Consider the following 22,458-nt stretch of genomic DNA (forward strand, 5'->3'; position numbering starts at 1 on the left):
AACACAGATGAATCAAACAAACAATCTGTCTGCAAGGGAAGACAGATACACAAAAGTATACACTGTATGACCCTATGTGATAAAGTCTGACACCAAGTGAAACTAATCTGTGCTGTCAGAAGACAGGTGACCCCCTTGAAAGGGGGGAGATGGAAGGAGAAACAAGGGGGCTGTTTCCTTCAAAAGAAGGTTAGTGAGGACCAGTGAGACAGTTCACCTGGTGGAAATTCACCCAATGAACAATTCTGGTTGGGTGGGGAATAGGGGGAAGCGGAGAGAGAGAGAGAGACTGAATAAATCAACTCCTCAAAGACCATCTTGCATCAAAGATCTAAAAATAAAACCTCCTTGGTTGACCCATTCTACCTGCACTATTTCCTTACACTTTTTGGGCAATGGATGAGTATTTTATAGTTCTTGCTACCATATTGTCACAATCAGCTTGTACACATGGAATATTTGTCAAATTACCCGCTCTTGGAACCACTAAACCTCACACTGCACAGGCCTCATTTGAGGGTGGGCCATTCAAACTGAGGGGCTTATAGGGTAGTTCTTGGAGTACATGAAATAATTTTTAATGTAAATGTTCTCCCATTAAAAAATTTAATTTGGATTTAATACATTTAAATTAATTCAAATTTTAATAAAAAACCAGACTCAACTGATTCCTGAAACCTGTTTGTACAGTGAGCTTTTTAATAAGCATTGTTTTGTTCAGTGAACATCCTTAATGAAATATGGACCATAAGGTCTAGCAATGATGTTTTGGAAGAGTGTTATGTTATGATAGACTAGAGGCCCGGTGCACGAAATTCATGCACGGGGGCGGGGGGGGGGGGATCCCTCAGCCCAACCTGCGCCCTCTCGCAATCCGGGACCCCTCGGGGGATGTCTGACTGCTGGTTTAGGTCCGATCCCTGCAGTTGGACATCCGGCAGTCGGACATCCCTCTCACAATCCAGGATCCCTCTCGCAATCCAGGACCGCTCTCCCCTAACTGCTCGCCTGCCTGCTCGCCCCTAACCGCTCACCTGCCTGCCTGCTCAGTGTGCATCATAGTGGCTGGTCATTCTGGTCGTTCCGCCGTAACGGTCACTTAGGCTTTTATATATATAGATGGTCACATCACAGAAGACTTAAGATTTCTTTCCTCATAACTTGTTGGGACAGATTTATATTTTAGTTTCCTAATAGGCTCTACACTTGAAAGTAATAAAATTTCATTTCAGTGCATTCTAACAGGAAGCACTTCACTCATTCTGAGTAATGAGGAAATGGCAGACTCCTTCCAGCCATTCTGGAAAGACCAGGCCAGATGCTGGGGACAGAGGGGACCAGTGCTGGCAGCAAGGCACCACCAGGCCCTCAGAGCCCTAGTGCACAGACACACAGCATGTGCACACACACTCACACACACAAACACTCACATGTGCACATAGGAACAACTGTCTGTCAGGAGCAAAACAGCATCAATTCTCTCCATGAAAGAAAATGCCTTCCAGGCCCTGGACCCCTTTTCCAGATGGCTACATCTACTCATTGATAAAAAGCCATGGTGCAGGCCTAATATGTTTAAACTTCTTGATAAAATAAACTTTTTAGATTAAGGGTCCACATGGATAAAGCATCCAAGATAAAATATATTTCCTTTAGCGGCTAAATAAAATAATATTTAAGATTCTGGCAGGCGGGGACTAGAGATTCGACTTTTAATTGTAAAATTCTGGATCATCTAACATCAAAAGGCCATGAGCCCACATACACCAGCCAGAGGCCAGCGGTGTCCTGGGCAGACAGACAGCTACAACCTCCTAAGGAAAACAGGGCCTAGACCGGTGTCCTACACAGGACACCTCAGGGCAAGGGACAAGCAGACGCATAACTTTTCAACTGTTACCACCATAAACCCAAGCGCATGTGCTGCACCAACAACATGGAACTGCCATCACTGACAGTCACAGGAAATTGAAAACCAGCTCAGTGACAGGAGGCTCCGTGGGCCAAATGCCTGATCAACTGCCACAAACAACGGTGAGACCTCTCCTCCCCCTCCTCCTCCCAACCACATGGAAACCACTGTCTGTTGAACTGGTTGTGGAAGTGTCCCGGGCCCATTTCCATGGTAACACTGAGATGGTATGTGCCTTTCTCACCCATGCCCTCACGAATGTACAGAGGAGTTTTCCAGGGGCTACAAGTCATGTGAAATGACAACAGATGAGATGCAGAGGCAACTACAAGAAGCCCCATCCTCCGAGAAGCAGACACTGCAAAGACCAGCACAAATGTAGAAGGGTGCCTCTTCTTGTTACTACCTATTCTGTTTTACAAAATAAATCTTTTTTATGAAAAAGTATGTAATCTATATCACTGTGGAATGTGTTGTTTGAAATAAATATTTTTTATGTATTCATTTCTAATACAGTGAGTATCACTAGATACCAGCCAAGTTAAGCCTATTTGGAAAGCTGGAAACCGACTGCTTGCTAGGTCTGAAATGGACCGGTTCACCCAGCGGCCCTGCTGGCTTCCTCCCAGACAGAGAGCTTCGACCCCGAGACACAGAGCAGGGTGAAGGGACTCGGCCTCTGGCATCCTAACTATCCAAAGTTCTAAATTTTGGTCCCAATAAATGCGTCTGGACCAAGAGCAAATCCGTGCCCAGAGCTCACAGTGCTGGCAGTGGAGGGAGTTGCAGGGGCAGCAGCAGCATTGGCCTGTCCAGAAGGGGTATCCCTACAGAGACCCAGTTTCCTAGGAAGTGAGGGGGTAGATCTCAGGGTTCCTTTAAATTCCTACTTCCTTAGTGTTGAAATGGTCTACAAGGATCATTGTTACTATAATGAAAACAACAAGGCTATTTCTATTTTTAAAAATGAACAAAGTCAGCCCGCTGCAGGCAGGCACCACCACTGTACATGGCACCTGGGACCAGGCTGCTGGACAGACCCCAGTCCAGACCCCCCCTAAATGAAGCACTCCTGTCCTGCTAGCTGTGCCCAGCCATAAGGTACTCCTAGCCTACACACTGAGATGCCCCACATCTATGTCACCTCGAGTAAGGGGAGGCAGGTCTCAGGATCCTGCCCTCGGCCCCAGTGAGACCCCCGGTGTGTCCTGTCTCACTTTCCCACAACCTGGCAGAACATGGTCCAGCTGGGGCAAATCTACACCAGCCCCGAAGCATGCAGGCAGGAAGTGCAGTGCCCTCTCTTCTTGCCACCGCCTTTTAACACAGGCCAGAGCTCACAGCATGTCCAGGCAGGTGCCAAAGCATGGCAAAGGTCCAAGAGGTGAAGAGGCCACCGACTCCAGGATACTGACCCTGCCTTTGGGGCAGTGAACTGCAGACAGGTTCTGGGACAAGACAATTCCCCACCACGTCCTTCAGCTTTGAGCCAGGACTCTATCTCCAAATACCAGATGAGCACCTCACAGGCGCAGTTCTGACTCATCTCAGTGACCTCTAACTTCCTCTGGAAACTGAAGTTCCATGAAAACCAAAATGCCTAGTTTACAAACTTTCCTTGTTTTTTTTGGTTGTTGCTGTTTGTTTGTTTTCCAAAATACTATGGAGGAGGAGGCCAAGTGTCAGGTAGCAGGGGAAACTGGTCCCAGAGCAGCACCTCTGCCCAGGCAGCAATGGGCAGCACCCGTGGGAACACACAGCTTCCACAGTAGACCCATCCACATGCACCTGACCGGCCACTGCCCGTGTCAGCAAGGGAAGGCAGCCCCCTGGCCCCCTGATCACGGGCAGTAGCTCTGGGGCTCATGCTCCTAGAAGAAGACAAGCAAGCAGAATGTCAGGGTGACAAGAGCTGGGAGAAAACTAAAGCAGTCAGGACAGGGGTGTAGGGCCAGGGGTCAGGGCCAACTCTGACCAAGTAATGACAGAGAAAAGCAGGGAGGGAGGGAGCCCTGAGAAGCTGAGGGATGAGGGGCCAGTCTCACGTCTGACGTGCACTGGTCTCTGGGCCCCCAACATTGTCCCCTGGCCCCATCTTTCACTCAGGAGCTCGCCTACAGCTCACGCTCTCCTTTGCCTTGGCACACAATCAGACAGTGTGGCCTCAGGTTTTCAGCAACAAGAAACAAACAGATCTCTCTGCAGACTTCGACCCTGTCCAGGGACCCAGGAGGCATCACTTTCCCTCCTTTTTCTAAAGGAAAGCAAGCCCCTGCAGCCCAACCATGCACTATGCACATTCAAGAGCCTGCAGCATGTGTTAGCATATATGTAACTTAACAGAACTCACTAAGTTATGTATTTATTATATATATGATATTAACATAATACTTAAACATACACATGTACTTTATAATATACATATATATATTTACCTATATTGTCTATATAAACTTCTTTTCTTTTAGCCAGTGTTGGTGTTCAGCATGGGATCAATGGTGACCTTGTGTTTTATAAGAACCACCTTTTTTTTTAAATCTACTAGAAGTAGTGTTTAATGGTTACAGTTTCAGTTCTGCGAGATGAAGCGGTTAGCTGCACAACAGTGTGAATATACTTAACACTACTGAACACCTAAAATTGGTTAAGGTGATAATTTTCACGTTATGTGTTTCTCACAACTACACTGGACGAGTCACAGCTCAGCGGCATCTCCAGGATGCGACTGAGCAAACAAACATCTGTGTCCCAATAACTGGAGAAAATGACTGGAAGTGACTAAAGCAACCCCCACCCCCATCACACACATCAAGATATTTAAAGTACACCCATGGTCAATGAGCTGTCACCAGAACACGTGACTAACATACACTGTTATGAAGAAGGAAACAGATTCTAGGAATGAGGAGCGAGGACCCTGCCTTCCTTTCTTCAACAGCCTTCCCGATCCTTACAGTGAAAAGGCACACCAGCACCGCTAGTGAGCAATAGGAGACAAACATCTCAGCCCCCGTGTTAGCATATTCTAAAAATGCAATTTTCCATTCAGCAAGTTCCTCTCTTTTGTCACTATAGTACAACATGCCCCTCGGTTATCTCCAAGGACATCTGCATGAAAAACTCGCTCTAGCTAGGAAAAGTTAAGTCCTGGGGACTCACATCCATTCTTCAAATTTGGAAGAAAAGGAAAAGGAGAGAACAAAGGTACATTTCATTCATATGCAAACAAAGTAAATGAAAGCTGACTTTACTTCCTCACCCCAAGCTGGTACGCATATGACGTGTGTCACTTGCCCTGGAGTGGTTTCAAAATTACTACTTGAATTATTACATGACTGTGCAGCAGAACCAAATCCAGCTTGGTCCAGATGCAGTGCAGCTTACTTCAATGCTGAAAGAAATGCTAGGACTGTGTTATGCACACCATGACAACAGGGTTTCCCAACCTCTGCACCAATGACAGCAAAATCACCTTTGGGCGAGAACCCCTGAAGCATGTGGGACTCTCTCCAAAAAGGCATGTCATTAAGCCAACACCCAAATCCCAAATTCCCTGTGCCACACACACACTCTATCAGCTAAGACTGCCTCTCTGGGCACAACAGGAAGTTCCCGGATTACTCAGGCCCCCAAAGCAGCGGGAGTGATGGAAATCACAGGGTCCCACAGGGCCACAGACTGATTTCAGGTAAGGTCCCTTGGACCTCCTGGGGCCATCAACTAGCACAGAATCACACCAATACTAGCTCGTTTCCCAGGCTAGGAAGGGCATGCACCCACGAAACAGATTAAAATTAGGCACTCATAATTAAACTGTCACTGGAAAAGCTGGGAACCTTTTGTTTGTTTTTTTATAGGAGAATTAATGGATTTCTCTATTTGCTTGCATTTGTGACAAGCAGCCTGTCTTTTATTATCAAGGCAGTCATAAAAAAAAATAAAATGCTATTGCCACATATGCAAATTAAATCATTAATATTTTTCCCAATTACAGTAACTGATTACTTGTATTGCTGATCTATTCTTCCAATTTAGTTCCTTTAATATTAATGATATTGGAAATGCTTTACACTCTCAGGCAATACAAGAGAAATGATTTCTGTTATCTACCCTCCGATCATGTAACTGCAGGACTCCCAGTCACCCAGGGACTGGCTGTCAGCTTGCCCTGGGCAGGACTGGGCCAGGAGAACCACCCCCCCCCCCACGCCCCACCTCCCCACCACCAGGTAGGAGCCTTCTACCTGCTGCACAGCACATGGGTGTTCTGTATTCTTTATTCTAATAGGAAGGAGTTTTACGTCACTGTCCTCACTGTCCAGAGACTGATTTCACTCCCAGCCTGTCTTCCAGTGATCAGGAGGACACACCCACTTCCTGTGCTCCAGCCCAGCAGTGCTGGTAGAGAAGGCTGCCAGCTGCAGGGGCTCTCCCTGCCCCGTGCCCTACCAGTTCTCCCATCAAGGGCTCACCCCCTGAGCCTGTCTTCACACTCCAGCTCTGCAGTTTCACATTCTGTGACATAAGGGGAAGGAGGACATAAGCTGACTGGCTGCAGACTGAGCCAGGCTTAGAGACAGACCTGATGGAGTGTGGGTAGGAGCTAGGGGCCAGTTCCTTAACCTCGGGGCCAGCACAGGCACTTGCACACCTGGCCTCTCTGAGAATCACAGGGTCCTCAGGGGAGAACAAAGGAAGGTTGTTTTCCAAATCCACACTCTGAAGGACCCCCAGTGCGGACCAATCAGTCACCCAGGGACTTGCTGTGAGCTTGCCCTGGGCAGGGCTGGACCAGGAGAACCAACCTCCACCATCCCCCCACCGCCAGGTAGGAGCCTTCTACCTGCTGCACAGCACATGGGTGTTCTGATAGTCAATTACAATGTATTCCTTTCTGGAACAACTGTAGAAGCACTGCCAGGACCCCAAGTCCACAGTTCAAACATCAGGCACAGCCCTGAGGCCCAGTAAAGACAGCCAAGGCAGGAACAATCCCCGATGCTAGAAAACCAAGAAAACCAGCCATGAAGTAGAAATAAGAATGCAAAGTGAGGCTGAGACCTTAGAAGCCTGCAGAGTGCTGAGAGGGACCCGTGAATGGGAAAGGCCACCAGAGGGTACAAGGCAGCTAATCCCAAACTCTTTAGTCCAAGGACACGGTGAGCCTGGGTGCGGTAGATGGACAAATGTAGATGCTTAGCACCCGCAGGCAGAGGCGCATCCCTGGGAGCCTCTCTGGAGTCTCTCCCCTTAGTTCAGGATGCCTGCTGCCCAGGTGTGATGTGGTTACAGACTCTAGGCCTCCTTCTGTTGTGAAAGGAAACCCTCTCCCAGCCCCTCTGATAAATGCTCTGCGGCAGGCCTTGGGGAGAATCGCTGACTCTCAGCTTCCTTTGTTCCAAGGCCTCCCACCCTTGCTCCATCAGGGCCTGCAAAGAAAGTGAGCCATGCCCTGCACACTGGGGTAGCAGATGGGGCTGCTCTAAGCACTGAGTAGGGTACAAGGACAGAAGAAAATGGGGTTCCAACTGTGAAAGCCCAGTGAGGACTCTGCCTCAGCCCAGCCCCTCAGGGTAGGTGTTGGAAGGCAGGGTGGACTACAGGATGGTGAGGGGTGGGGGGGTAAGTTCCACCTGCTTTTGGAGTCTCAACCTCAAGCTATGAGAAGTCTTGCAACTCCACTTGGCAGCATAGCTGAGGCATGGTCAGGCCTCCATGACAATGAAGAACAGCACACGCTAGCCCCCATTTCTACAGAGGAATCTTTGCCCCCAGGGACTGAAGGATAGCGTGATGCAGCAGGACTTAGAGACCCTAACTGTGGCCTCATCCACTACCCATTACAAGGCACGGAGAGGATAGAGGACAGGAGAAACGGGTTGGGGGTCAGGGACGCCAAGGAGGCTGTGATCACACCTCCACCATTATGGAATCGAAAGGGAGCCATCCAGCCACCAGAATGAGTCTCTAATAAGAGTCTCCAGTTGTGGACCTGGAAGCCCCAAGCACAAGTTAAAGCCCAAGGCCAGAGAGCCCAGCAAATGGACCAAACAGATCCATGTAGCCAGGCCAGACACACAGATGATGAATCTGGGGAAGAGCACCTAGACCAAGGCCTGCGGACCATGCAGGTGATACAAAAGGACCCGAATTTTATTCTAGACAACAGGAGCCATGACTGTCTGGGCAGGAGTGCTGTGGCCAGGAGAGGAGGAAGGCTAACAGAGCGCAGGTTAAGGAGGCAAGGACTGGAACAGGGACCCAGGGAGCACGGTTCAGGGTCATCACTATGAGGAAGAGTAAAGACCAAAGATGAGAGGGAGGGGTCACCACCACCACCAGGTTTGAGGTCCTGGCCACTGCAGGAACCATGTGATATGGATCCCAGGCTCCACCCCAAGGTCTTGCTGGTTGAAGTGGCTACAATTAAAGAAGGGGCACCCTCCACTGGAAGAGTTTGGAAGAGGAGTGCTGCCCAAGGATGCAGGGACAGGTGCAAGGCTCAGGAGCCTGGGTGATTCTGCTAGAATGTTCTCCACTGGAGTTTCCCTGGTTATATAGAAGAAGCTTTCAAACATTGTGTGTGCCCTGGAACATCACCACACTATGAAAAAAAGAATTGGTGCCTTAAGGGAACCTGTCAGCGCATCAGCTTCAGGAGCGGCTGTTGGACTTTCCTAAGGAATACCAGTCAGAGTCCAGTGAGGCCATGTCCCAGGGCCTTATGGGGAGGCTGGTCTCAGCAGTCCTGGACCAACCCAACCTACAGCCCCCTTTGGTGGTCAATACTCAAACTCCCACATGTGAAACTAATGTCCTACCGTCTGGAGAAAGCCAAACTTGTAAGGATTAAAAAAACAAAGGATCTACGCCTAGAGATGAGGAACTGGGTGAGAGTTGCACTCCACAGAGGGAGAATTTCATCACCCCAACCGTCATCCGATGTGCCGAGTTCCACAAACTCCGCTGTTCCTCATTAAGTGATAGGCACGTAGACATGCGGCTAAAATCAGCTCGATGAGAATCACAAGAGAGGAGCCAGGTTTTCATATTTCCCATGTGGCACCGCATGCACATGTGCCTGTGTGTGTGCGCATGTGGGCATGTACTACCCCATGTGAGCCTGCATTGTGTAACTGTGTGCGTGCCTGTCATGGGGGTGTCGGGGGCACCCTCAGGGCTGTGCATCCAGAACTCAGGTGGGCTAAAGAAGAGGGAGAAGAAGACACCTGTAACAAATGTCCTGGATGACCATAAGCAGGGGCAACTCCAATTGGCAATACAGCTGAGGCAGGGCCAGGAGAGGAGGAAGGCTAACAGAGCGCAGGTATAAGGGGGCGGGGACTGGAGCAGGGAGATGGGTAGGAACATCTTCCCACCCACCCAGGCCAAGGCCACATCCAGCCTAGCTCCACCATATGGGCTGCTGGTTCCTCACACTATCCAGCTGTGCTCCTGGCCGGCATGGGCAATAGGGCCAGCTACCACCAACAGCAACAGCATGCCCTTCCCACCTTGATGAAAAGCCCTACCTCCCTGAGAAGGAAATCCTCAGAATTGGGAGGAAGTGCAGCTCTGAGGTCCCCAGCCTCTCCCTCTGGTTGGGACACCCTCCACACCTGAACATGTGACAGGACACACGCCAGCCCCTCACCACTCGGCCTGTCGGACCCAGAAGTGCATCCCAGAATGAGCCCAGCACCTCCCATTTGGGCATAGACAACAGTACCACACATTCCCACCTGTTAACAGGAGAGAAAGGCAGGGGCTAAGGGCCCAATTCCTCACCATCAAGCCATCTGCTCCTGCTTCGGTGTCAGCTTCAACAGTCAGCTGGGAGTAAGGGTCTCTATGCCACAGAGTGTTGAAGGACTAACAGATGGTACTTAATAGCACACAGTGCTAAGGCACCGGCCCCTGGGCGGGGTCTGCCCAACCCACAGACACATGAACCTAAGGAAAGGCAATAGCATTTCTTCATCCTGTGCCTCTCGGCAGGTCTAGAGCTAGGCCACAGGCCTCTATATCCCACTCAATTCTGACAATTCCCCACTGCAGAAACCCCCATGCCCATCTTGCAGGTGGGAAGACTGAGGCACAGGGGAGCTGGACAACCGACCACCTACACACTGGAGGGTTGTGAAAGCCAAATTTTAAGCCAATCTATCTGATCCCAAAGCACATCCTTTCCAATGCACCCCTTGCCTGGAGAGAAGTGGGTATGGCTAGTGGGGTTCCTGGGACTGCCAGGACTTGCTCTCACTCTTCCCAGGATACCCTCAGCATTTGCCCCCCTCAGCATCGCCCCCAGAGCATCCTCAGACAACTGCCTTGGCCCCCCTGGGGTGCTGGGGCACAACTCTGAGGGCAACGGGACTGGTCAGTAGGAAGCACTCAAGATACCAGGAGGCCTAGCCCCACTACCTGAAGGCCTTGCCAGACAGCAGCAGAGGGAGAGAGTGAAGGAATTTCCCTGACCTCTGTCCACCGTGCCAACTGGCCAGTTCTAACCACATGCCCAACTTGTAGGGCCCAGGTCATATCCAGGAAGGAGACACAGGGAGGCCGGAGTGTTCTGTCATCCACTGCCACAGAAGTCCTAGTCAAGGCCTCACTTCCCCTCTGTGGTGGGCATCATCCCTCCCTCCATCGAGGGCTGCTGCAGAATTCCATGAGACAAGGTCTGTGAAGCGTTCAGCATGGCACCACACACTGGGGTTCACAGGAAAGGACGTGTGGAATGCTGCTGGGGCTGCTAAGGGCAAGGAGCTCCATGGAGGATGCTGTCAGCTGATTCCCTCATCACCATCTCTCCCCTTCCTTCCCCACCACAGTGATTTCCAGATGAGGGAAGCGGACTCCCCAACCAGCTTCTGGAAGAGGCTGAACCATTCAGCACATTCCATACCCCTGGCTACAGTGACGGTTCAGAGGTGAATAGGTGACCTAAGGCAAACCAAGGAAAGTGAATCAAGACTTTTGTTGGGGCAAAGATACTCTCTTTCCTGGTAGCATAAACTAGCAGGAGTGCAGCCCTGACATCAGCTGGCAGGACCCTGTTGGGACCAGGAAGCTGATTCACCCAAGAGAGGGGGAAGAAACAAGTCTGTCTTGATGACAGTGTGGAAAAGCTGGATCAAGCCATATCTGAACTCTTCCTTCACCTGCACCTTCTGAGGAAGCAAGTCTATCAATATCTGCACAGTGCTCTCTGAACTTGCCATGGAGAGATACTAGCTGATGGAGAGCTACCAGAAATATCCTCCTGCTCAATACTGAGAGCCACTCACAAAAGATTCCCTTAAAGCCCTAGCCCAGTGGTCGGCAAACTGCGGCTCACGAGCCACATGCGGCTCGCGAGCCGCGGTTTGCTGCTCTGTTGACTAATGAGTTTGCCGACCACTGCCCTAGCCAGTTTTGCTAAGTAGTTAGAGCACTGACCTGAGGACTGAAGGATCTCTCTCACATTGATGTTTCTCTCTGTGTGTCTCTCCCCCTCCCTTCTACTCTCTTTAGAAATCAATGGGGAGAGGGGGAGAATATCCTTGGGTGAGGATTAACCACAACAACAACAACAAAGATTCCCTTAAAGTGTTTTTCCCACAATCCCAGGGAGGACATAATCTGGTTTCCTGCCTCCATGCTCCTCCATTCACCAGAGGCCACCTGTCCTACAACACAGTTACACCTGGCCCCCATATACACATGGCACATAGAGCACCATCTCCTGTGGAGGGCCATGCCCACAGGGCACCAGCCTCTCTGATCTCTAAGTCCTGGTGCTTACAGTCCCCTCCACACAGAACCCAAGCACCAAGGCCATGCAGGTTCCCTCAAGCTACAGCTGCCTCAGAGAGCGGCCTTCCCAAGGTCTTCCCATGCTGCCATCCATAGGGGGTGAAGAAGGGGTAGAATGCTCTGTCCCTGAGGCTCCCTGTTGGTGCATGATAAAGAACAGTGACAAGAAGAGAAGCCAGGGGCAGGGAAACCTGCAACTGGCTTTGGAACATCCAGCCAGCATCCTGGGACACCAGGCAATGCTCTGAGGTGAAGACCCAGCATGAAATCTCCATCACTCCAGCTCACGGATCACCTTCAGTGCCAGGGACCTCAGCAGCCCTGGCCTAGAAACGAACCACACCATGTCCAAGCCAGGCACATTGGGACAGCATGGCTGTGGTCAGCCCTATGTATAGGACACGCACAGCAGCACCCTCAAAGCTGATGGTGTTCCATGTGCCGTGTAACAGGTGCTACTGAGCTTTCAAGAACATCTCCAAAGGCTAAGAAACAGGGCCTGCGAGGACAAAGACAGATAACAACTCGCTCCCAAATGAAGTCCTTCAGGGAGGATCTTGCCCTGCCGGGACTTCAGCAGACAGATGCAGGCAGAAATGCCCTGAGTGGCCTGAGCCAGCACAGGGGCCTCAGGGAGTCAAAGGCTCAGTCCCCCACAGTTCCCTGCAGATGACAGCATACCTGAGGCCTGCCCACAGAGAGGGGGTAGAGAAGGGCAGAGCTTAGCGAGAGGGTGCCCAGCACCCCCATTCAGCCTCCCAATGGCTCCCAGAGAGGAGCCCATCTCCCATCCTATAGACAGAACATTCAACTGGCAGAAGCGAGGTGATATCAGCCAGTCAACAGAGACACAACAGTGAAGGTGGGATCTCAACCGAGGTGTGACTCAACACCCACGTTGTGTCCTCAGCACTCACAGCCATGGAAAGCAAGATATCTGCAACCATGGAAACCCCTCTTGGGCACAACAGAACTTGCACCTCCACCCTTTACCCGGCACCTGGCTGCAACGAAACCTCAATGAGCCCACGGAGGAGCCACAAGGAGGAGAAAGAAAGCATTGGGAAGGAGCAGAGTGCGCTGTGTGCCTCTCTGCCCCTTCAGCTCCATCCTCCACTTCATTAAAGAATTCTGAAAATAATAGCTTCCCCCAAAGGCAGCCCACACTTGGCCGAACACTACGCATACTGACGCAAAAGGACATTCTTCTTCAGGGCACACGTTAGGACACATTTCACACTGTTGTTTGTTAACTCCTTGATCCAAAAGGTCGACTCTCCATCAGCCCAGGGAGGTGGCCAGGAGGTGACCTCAATGCTGCTCCACTGGGGGCTCAGGGCTGCTGTGGGCAGAGGAGGCCACTTCCAGCTGCCCAGAGAGAGGCAGGCCGCCTGGCCCACACTTCCTCGGGGACCTTGAGTAGAAAGGACCATTAATTAGGAGGTTGCAGGTGGGCTGCTGTCCAAGCTGACAATGGGGGATGGGCTCAGGCTGCCACTAAACTAGTTAAAGGCAAACACCAGCTTCAGAGAAGGTACTGGGGAGGAGACCAAAGTTGGAACAGAAATGCCCCAGTGTCATGTCCTTCAATGTGTCCCTCTGACCTGGAGGCCAGGAAGGAATTACAACCCAGCCCTTAAGCTGGCAAGAGAAAGGTTTTGCAAAGAACAGGAACTGAAACCACCTATTATGACCTTTTCAGTGCAAAATCGTACATACATTTTACAGCAAAGAGGGTTGTAATCCACAGTAGTGCCCACCGAGGAAGTCTGTATGATTCTTTGAAGGCCCACAGGGCCGAGGGCCCCCCAGCGCGAGTGGTTCTGCTCTTAGCACTCACTAATTAACTCCATGCCCTGCACTGGTGGCCCAGGCCATGGTACATGACTGTACCTCCCCCTGGGTATCCACAACCCCAAAAGTTGGGTGGGGGCCAGGCTAATCAGAACTCTAAACCTTTCGCCCTAGCAGGGCTCAAACATCAGTCCTCAAAGAACCTGCGGCCTCCACTGACTTGCTCAGTGTCCATCTCTTGACCTGTAGGTCTGCCAGAGCCCTGCGTTCTGCCAGGAAAGCTCCTGCAGAGGGCCAAGTGGGGCTCAGAAACAGCTTTTGACTCCAGATGTACAAAACCAACAGCTGGATTAAAGGTTGGCTCAGGTCCCTTCTAGAACGTTCTCTAGAATGACTCGCATGAAGCGCAGCCCTGACAGCTACTCTAAGGAGCCCCAGAACTAGAAGAGGGGTCTCAGGAACACTGGCTGAGGGAAGGAGGAAAGAATTGGTCACCTCCCTTCAGGACATGGCCCCGCCCGCCCCCTCCCCCGCAGTGTGAGGTGCCCTAGGGTCCTCCCTGGAAGCGCTCAGTCCAAGCACATGCCCCAGGCCATGGGGCGGGGGAGGCTTCTGGCTGGGGCCAAGCACAACCGTGTCCCTCACCCTGTTCCCTCAGCCAAGTTAGATGCAGAGAGGTCAGGTACGTGGCACTTGGCAAAAAACAGAAGGAACAGAAGTTCAGAAACCTCAATGAAATGCAAGCAAACTGTGTGCAAGGAAGCAGCAGGGAGTCCTTCACGAAGACCAGCCCAACTAGCCAGCCCAGCAGGCTGTCCAGCTCATCCTTCCTCAGCCCTCTGGCCCAGGAACCCTCAGAGCTGGCCACCATCTGATTATGATGGCCTTTCCACTTTGCAGAGGCCCACAGCTCTGCTCTGGCTAAAGAGGACCGCACCCATTTCCAGCCCTGCTTCTGCCTCCCTCCACGTGGGCCCTGCTCCTCTACCACCGTGGCCCCCAGACCCCCAGCATCAGCCTCCCCAGCCTGGTGCACCTGTGGGTGTTTCCTCTCCCCCACTCTCACAACCCCACCAACAACTACACTCCTTGTGGGCAGAGGCCAGGTCTTCCTGATGGAGACGGGTCACAGGACCTGCCACTGCATCTGCCACTGAGTCCCCCCAGGCAAGGAGCATTTATTTGCTCAACTCCATCCCCTTTCTGTCCCCTCACCTTGTACTTGGAGTTGGGTACAGGCTTAAGATTTGCAAAATATTAACTGACCAATTAAAAACTGCAGGAAACACTCCCAAACACCACCAGCACCACTCCCCCACCAAAGAGAGGTCATAGGGGATCACAAAACTTCTCTCTGAAGTCTGAAAAAGACCACTCTACCAAAGAGCACCGCAGAAGGCAGATGACATGCTCCATAGTGAGGACGTAATTCCATCACTCCTTGGAAGGCGGGCTTAGGCTTTCAGGCCCTAAGAACCGATTTATTGTTTCAAGTACAAACATCAATCCAACAAAATTGACTCACACAGTCGAAATACTTCATAAATAATAGTAAACTCACACAGCCTAACATTCGCTTTTTTAAACAGAGCAGACTCCAAAATGTTTACATACACAACTATATTAAAGTATCATATTAAAATTATGAGGTTAAATAAGAAATGACTAAACAATGTCATTAACTCCAATATGAAACAAATGGGAAAATGCCATTAATAAAAGCGGCAGCTGGCCACCTGGAACACTGAAGCCTGGGCCGAGGACAAGCCATGTGCACCCACCTTGGCTGTGTGCACAATGGCCCCATTTGCCACTTGACAGCTGTGTGTTTGAGACCCTCCTGCTCATTCCTCGCTGGATCACAGAATCCACAACACTTTTATTTATGGCATCTACTTAAAAGCATGTGATCTCCAAAATCAGAACCAAGAAGTTCCCAGGTGGCGGCAGGAAGGAAACAGGCAGTTCCAAAGCATAGGAAGCACACAGGTGCCATGAGGCCCGGACCAGTCCTCGACCAGGCTCTCCACCAGAGCCTACACTGTGCCCTTCCCTCAGCGACTCAGTCATTCATTCCTGGAACACCTACAGCCAGGCCTCAGAGACAGAGTGGGCATGAGGCCCTCAACCCCATGAGCCCCCAGCTCATCATGATGTTAGTGGTGACAGTGAACCACTAACATCATGACAAGCTATTGAAATTGTACAACTGGATCCTATCAGAAAGGAGCAGAAAAGATGTTAGGCTTATATGTAGCAAGGGTCAAAGGATATGCATGGATTGAGGGGCTGAGGGAAAGGGAGATGAAGAGAGGTGGTTCCAAGAAATGAAACAATGTGTGCAAAGGCCCTGGGGTTAAAGGGGCTTACTGAGAGCAAGGAAGCAAGCAGGGGGGACCAAAGCTCAGTTAACAAACAAGTGCTATCAGAAGAGGCTGGTAAAATAAAGGCCAGCATCAGACAGGCTTTCCAGGTACTAAGAAGACATGGAAGGCATGGCAGAATTTGAGAAAGGGAATGAAGGGTACAAACCTGCTTTCAGTTGAGACCACTGAGAATACCATTTGTAGCATAGAAGAACTGCACAGACACACCCAGACCCATGAGGCCAGCTCTCTGCTCAGAGAGCTCACAAGCAAGCCAGAGAAACAAATCCCCTAAATTCTTCTAATGCTAAGCATATTTATCAACTTCCCAAGGATTTGGTCTTTCTCTCCCTTATAAATAATGTAATTGAAGAGTGTTTCCCCCCATGGAAAATCAACTTTCTTTTTAAAAGTATTCCATGCTTAGAGCAAAAAGTTATATAATACCACTAGAGGCCCAGTGCATGAAATTTGTGCACTAGGAGGGGAGAGGGGGTCCCTCAGCCCAGCCTACGCCCTCTCACAGTCCGGGAGTCCTCAGGGGATGTCCGACTAACGGGGAGCGGGCCTGGACATCCTTAGCACTGCTGCGGAGGCGAGAGAAGCTCCCGCCACCATCGCTACACTTGCCAGCCTTGAACCCGGCTTCTGGCTGAGCGGTGCTCCCCCTGTGGGAGCACACAGACCACCAGGGGGCAGCTCCTGCATTGAGCATCTGCCCCCTGGTGGTCAGTGCATGTCATAGCAACCTGTCGTTCGGCCGTTCAGTTGTTTTGCATATTAGCCTTTTATTACATAGGACTATAGGCCCAATGCACGAAATTTGTGCAAGAGTAGGCCTTTCTTCCCCTGGCCACCAGCACCGGCTTCCCTCTGGCACCCAAGACCTGGGCTTTCCTCCGGCTGCTGGCAGGCACCCGGGACCCGGGCTTCCCTCGCAGCCCCGGCTTCGTCCAGAAGGTTGTCCGGTCTAATTAGCATAGTATGCTTTTATTATTATAGATTATATATAAAAAGACAATCAAAGTCCCTCACATCTCATTTTCCTAAAACCCCAGAGGACCACCATTATCACTTTAGACCCAAATACTTAAAAAAAAAAACCTGGGTATTGTTCAGGACCTGCTTTCCTAACACACTGCACTTCTGCCGGCCGGGAGCCAGTACACACACACTCCGCAGGCCGAAATACCAAAATTTATTTAATAAGTGTCCCCTTTATAAATAACGTAACAAAACATCCTGTGCACATCTAAATGGCCTTATGTTCATCATATTATTTCCTAAGAATAAATATTCTAGTTAGTAGAACTGCTGGGGAAAGGGGGCTGACCACTTAAAATTTTGACACATAAAATTTTTCTGGAGAATAATTAATTATGATTTTTTGCTCTACGGAGAGCAAAAAAATCATAACAGCCAACACTCACATTTTGTTTACTATGTGCCAGGCCCTATTCTAAGCACTTTCCATGTATTAACTTACTTCAATTTCTCAAAAACCACAGAAGATAGAAATTATCAATACCACCACCAATGGGTGTTGTCAAACTTACCTTAGCTAATATGATGAGCATAAAGGGGATCTCCTTTCAGCTGAATTTCTTTATTAGTAAAGCTTGTGTTTTTTACAGTAGCCACTGTGATCTGCATATTTACATGCTTTGCTCATCTCGCAATAGGGATGCTCATCCTTTTCTTATTGGTTTGTAAAAGCTCTTTGCATTTTGACAATTAAGCTCATATAGGTACATTTTTCTGTATATTTTGTTCTCCCATTGTCTCTTAACCTCACTTATAGAATCTTTTGTCAAAGAGAATTTTCTTTAATTCTTATATTGTTAAATCTGTCAATATATTTTCTTTAAGGTGTCTGGCTTGGAATTATAATAACAGATTAAATCAGTGGTTTTTCAAAGTTTTAGGTCCTTGGAGAGCATCCTTCCAAGATAATCTTCCAGACAAAACACTGAGGGCCACCCTGCTCTGGCTGAAATGGTTGTGGAGCACGAGGTGTCCTCCACCACTCTCACCTGCCCCCAGGCAGCCTCAGGAGACATCCAAGCACTCCATGCAACCACCACTGCCACTGACAGGATTGTTAAGATCCCTCCCAATTCCATGCCGCACTGGAGGAGGAAGAGACAGCCTAAGAAAGCCAGAGCTACTTCCCAGAGGCTGCTGCAACTGTCAGCTAGGACAGCTCCAACAGCAGTGACCACAACACTGAACCCAGAAAGTATTCCAAACTGTCATCTTCTCAAAGAGGCTGTGCTCTCCCAAAGGGCTCACCTACAATGAACTTCAACTTTAAGACCACCACTGGCCTGGAAGCAGAGGCATGGAAGAGGGGACTAGTATTTGGGTGCCAGCTGTTGTATTTTCACCTCTATCTCAGGTCTCTCCTCTGCAAACTGAGTACAGAATAGGAGCCACCTCAGGCTGTGGGGAGAGAAACTGGAGCCTCTATGACATGTGGCCCAAGTAAGTGCTCATTAAATGCTAGCCACTAGCTGTGTACGGGTAACACTCTCCTCCCAGGAGGGACATTCTGGCTTCTGCATGGGCTGATACAGATGCTGATCTGTCCCCGTGGTTCTATAAGAGGTCACAGTGGAGGAAACCTCTGTAGGGCCCTGGACCTTCCTTCCAGAAAGTAAGGAAGAGGCATGTCAGAAAAGGCAGGCAGCAGAGAGACCCTGAGCAGCTGCAGATGCCACAGCCCACACTGCACCCCATACAAGCCCCACCCACCCCTTCTCTTCACATAAGCCCAAGTGACGATAAACATGACCTTACAAAAAGAACTCACGATTCTTACTTCAGTGACAATTTTCCCCAAAAGAATCACTCTATAAACATACTTAATAAGGTATGCTAAAATGCAGCATCACTTTTGACATGGGGCCCCTCTTCTGACTTGAACCAGAAGACACTGTACCTTTCTCTAAGGTAAAGGCCAAAAGCGCTGAGCCCATGAAGTTCACAGCATATGCTGACCATCTGAGATTGAAACAAAAACCCCTTCCAAACTTGATCCCTGACACCCACCCCAGGATCAAGGTGGGGGGCTGCAACCAATGGGCAGGGACTTGCCCTCTGGCTAGAACAGCAAGGACTGGGGCCCAGCTTCACAGGCTGAAGAACCAGGTTCCAAATCCGAAGCTCCCACCAAAACTGGGTACCCTTCTCCCCAGTCATTGATTCTGGTCCAGGGACAGAAAGCCCAGCACGGCCTGTCGCCTGAGGCAGCCCAGCACCAGCAGTTGTCCCTCCTTCCCTGTGTCTGGCTCACTCCCTACATCAGGTATTAATCTATTACTCATGGCAGCTTCTGAGCCATGAAAGCCCAGCCGTTTTCAATAGAGAACGGTATGGACGCATTCTACAGGAGTGATGAAATGTTTCTTCTGCTCTGGCAATTAAGACGGCACAAAGTCCCCTTTCCTCTGGTGCCACCCCCAACATCAAAGGATGAGAATTCAAAGCCATTCATGCTGCATTGAAACCTCACAATGAAGCTGGAAAATGGAAGTCGATTACTGGGCATAAATATGCAGTAGTTAAAAGGAAAGGATTATAACAAAATTAAACTGCAGCAACCCCACAATGTGTGGAAACTTCCAGAACTAGAGTCTTCCTGGTAAACATAACAAGGGGCATCCTATCCTCATAAAGCAGGTTCCAACCACCGAAAATCAAGACCCGCACTCCAGCTGCACATGGCCAGGATGCCATGTTCCATTGATCCCACTACAGTAACATCCCCCAAGGCCTCGGAGAACATGGCATTTGGAGATTTTTATTTTGCACGGCTGTGAAGCTGCTGACCACTGAACATTCTCTCTGGCTCAGGCCACATCTGTCCTTGGTCCCTAGGCCTTCTGGTCCTACAAGCCATCCTCAAGTCATCCACCCCACCCCCAACCCCAGGCACTCATGGTGCCTGCACCCCTGGCAGGAGAAAGAACCCTAAAGAGGGCAGTGTTACATCTGCCTGCTGTAGAAACCCTGCTTCTTTTCTGACTGATCGTTGTTCTTTTTAGGAAGGTATTTGATCTTTAAAATAAAAGCCCAGATCGCTGTAGAAGTCTTACAATGTGTCAGGGTGTGTGTGTTTTTAAAGCAGGAAAACACTTTCCTCCCACACAAATGTGAGTTCTAGGGCAAGATGCCACAGACCCAAGTGAGTAGACTATCTGGGAAAGCTTGATCAGTCTTAAAAATAGGTAATTGAACACAGATTTTAGGATTCTCAGGAGCTACCTGAAAAAAATCAAATCTACATATTTTCAATATCCAAAACTCCATTCTGAAGGAACTTCTAGCAGGGTGGCATTTTGCATTTCCAATGATAATAGAGTAATTGTGTTGCCATAGTTACTGCAAAATTCTGCAATAACTTTTGTTGCTTTGTAAATGCTGTAGTGTATATTTGTGTACAAGCAGCTGAGTTTTCTTAATTCAATGTCTCTCCCTCTCCCGTCACCATCACCACCTTTCCTGGCTGTACTGTGAAACCACCACGATCACAGCACCGCCCCTCACAAAATGCACATAATTATCAGAAGCAATTAAAACTCCAGGTAACCATGACCATGCTACAAAAGAAAAAGTGAAACCAGGCCAAGGTATGGACCCACTGGCACTCTCCCAGTCTTGCTGGGCGGGCTCTGGGTGAGGGATGTTTGCATGTTTACTCTCAGGCCTTCCATGCTTAGGTGGTTTGTGGGAATAAACAGAAAAGCCCGAGTGGAGAAAAGAGGAAGCGAAGTAACTAGCAGGCCTTTCCTCCCTCAGCAAGGGCAAGGCATCAGCGCTGCTCTCAGCAAGCAATTAGGGAGGTCTCTATAGTCATGCAATCAGGATTTAGTTAAGAAAGTCATTAGTTTTAAAATAACTTAAGTTTAATTTCTGCAACGCTTTATTTGAAAATTGTGTCACAGCAGGTCAATTTACAACATGCAATAAAGAAAACACTTATATCAGCTGCTGCGAGTTATTACAAATTTCTGATGTGCACTAAATGAGTACACTGGGTTCCACCCCCGGCCTTTCCAACAGATCCGCACGGTCTCCCGCTGTAACAGTGTCAAATAATTCAACGATAAATGTAAATACGAGATAAATTGCTTATAATGCCATGGTGTATTTTTACAACGCCCGGAGACACGGCTCACATCCTCGGGGCAGGACCAGCCACATCTCGGCCTGTGGAAACCCTGCGGGCACTCAGACAGGGTCGTGGGCAGCACCCGTAACCCCGTCGCGGGCCGGGGCGCACACACAAGGCGCGACGGCGCACCCCACGCCGCGAGCCCCGGGAGGGACGGTTTTCTGCAAACTCACAGCCCTGACAAAGTTACATAAACGGCGCCCGCCGGGCTCCAGGAGCCCCCGGCCCACCTGCTGGGGGCTCGGCCTGGCCCGAGCGACTGAGGCGCCGTGCGACCCCGGAGGCGAGCGGCCGTCCTGGCCGCTCCCGGCCCCGGCGGAGGGCCGTCGTTTTGCTTCGGCTGCAAGGAAGGTGCCGACCGGCTGCCGCTCCCGCCCGGGAACCCTCTAGCTAGGCGGCGCGCGCGGCCTGGGTGCCCGGGTCGGGGCCGGGCTGGGCCGGGGGCGCGGACCGACGTCCACCTGCCGGGCAGGGCGGCGGGCCGAGGGCGTGGAGGCCGGCGGCCTGCTGACGGCGGCGGACAATGGCCCGCGGGCCAGGCCGGACCGGGCTGCGCTTACCGCGGCGGCAGGCGGGGAGACGGCGGCGGCGGGCGCTCCGAGCCGCATCTCCTCAGCCTGCACCGCCACCACCACCACTGGCGGCGGGCAGGCGGGCAGGCGGGCAGGCGCTCGGGCGGCGGCGACAGCACGGACGCGGCCACGGCGCGCCGGGCCCAGGCGGCTGAGGCGGAGGCGCGGGCGGACGGGCGGCGGACGGGCGGCGGGCGGGCGCGCGGGCTCGAGCGCGGGCGGCGGCGGGGACAGTGCACCGCGGCGGCGGCCCCACAACCTCCCCTCCTCATTCACAAAAAATTGACCCACGTTGAACCATGATGCTGCTCCCCCCTCCAGCACAGAGCCAGGCGCTGATAGGTTAGCTCCGACGCCCGTCAGCCGCCAAGGCCCTGCCCCCCAGCCGAAAGTTCTGCAGCCATTGGCTGCGGCGTCTTTGCATCACCTCCCTCCCGGGCTCCTCCCTCCAGCCTGGTTTCTAATGAAGAGCTCGTCAATTACGGCTCGGCCCCGCCCTCCGCCCGCCCTTCCCAAGCGCCCGGCTGTCCTTTCATTGGTCCGCTGGCCGCCAAAGTACAGCCCCGTCTGTTCCCGCCCCTCGTCCGGCAGAGGCCAACGGCCAGGCCAGACGCCCTACGAACAGCAGGGAGGCTCCACCCCTGCCCGCCTTCCCGCACACGTCCTGAACCCCGTTGGCTGCCGAAGCTGCCAATCCCAGGGGGCGGGGCGACCAAAGGACGCTGCAGGCGCCAGCCCCTGGGTACTTCGCCGTTGAGAAGGCGCACGGCGCGGGAAGTGACTGAAAACACGGGCCCTGGCCTTGGCCTGCCCGACTTGGCAGCCTCGTGCCGGCCCAGC

The 22,458-nt window shown here is 51.2% G+C and overlaps 1 protein-coding gene across 6 annotated transcripts in view; it reads right to left on the reverse strand.

Moving 5' to 3' along the window:
• Nucleotides 1-21,894, reverse strand: part of HDAC4 (histone deacetylase 4) — a 244,085-nt gene extending 222,191 nt beyond the window's left edge. For all 6 annotated transcript variants that reach the window (XM_080670452.1, XM_080670455.1, XM_080670453.1 and 3 more), the window contains exon 1: nt 21,607-21,894. The gene's annotated coding sequence lies outside the window, so the exon portion shown is untranslated. The remainder of the gene's footprint in view (nt 1-21,606) is intronic.
• Between the last annotated feature and the right edge of the window lie 564 nt (nt 21,895-22,458).

Source organism: Plecotus auritus (assembly GCF_963455305.1).
Source record: "Plecotus auritus genome assembly, chromosome: 5".
In the NCBI taxonomy this organism is placed as follows: Eukaryota; Metazoa; Chordata; class Mammalia; order Chiroptera; family Vespertilionidae; genus Plecotus; species Plecotus auritus.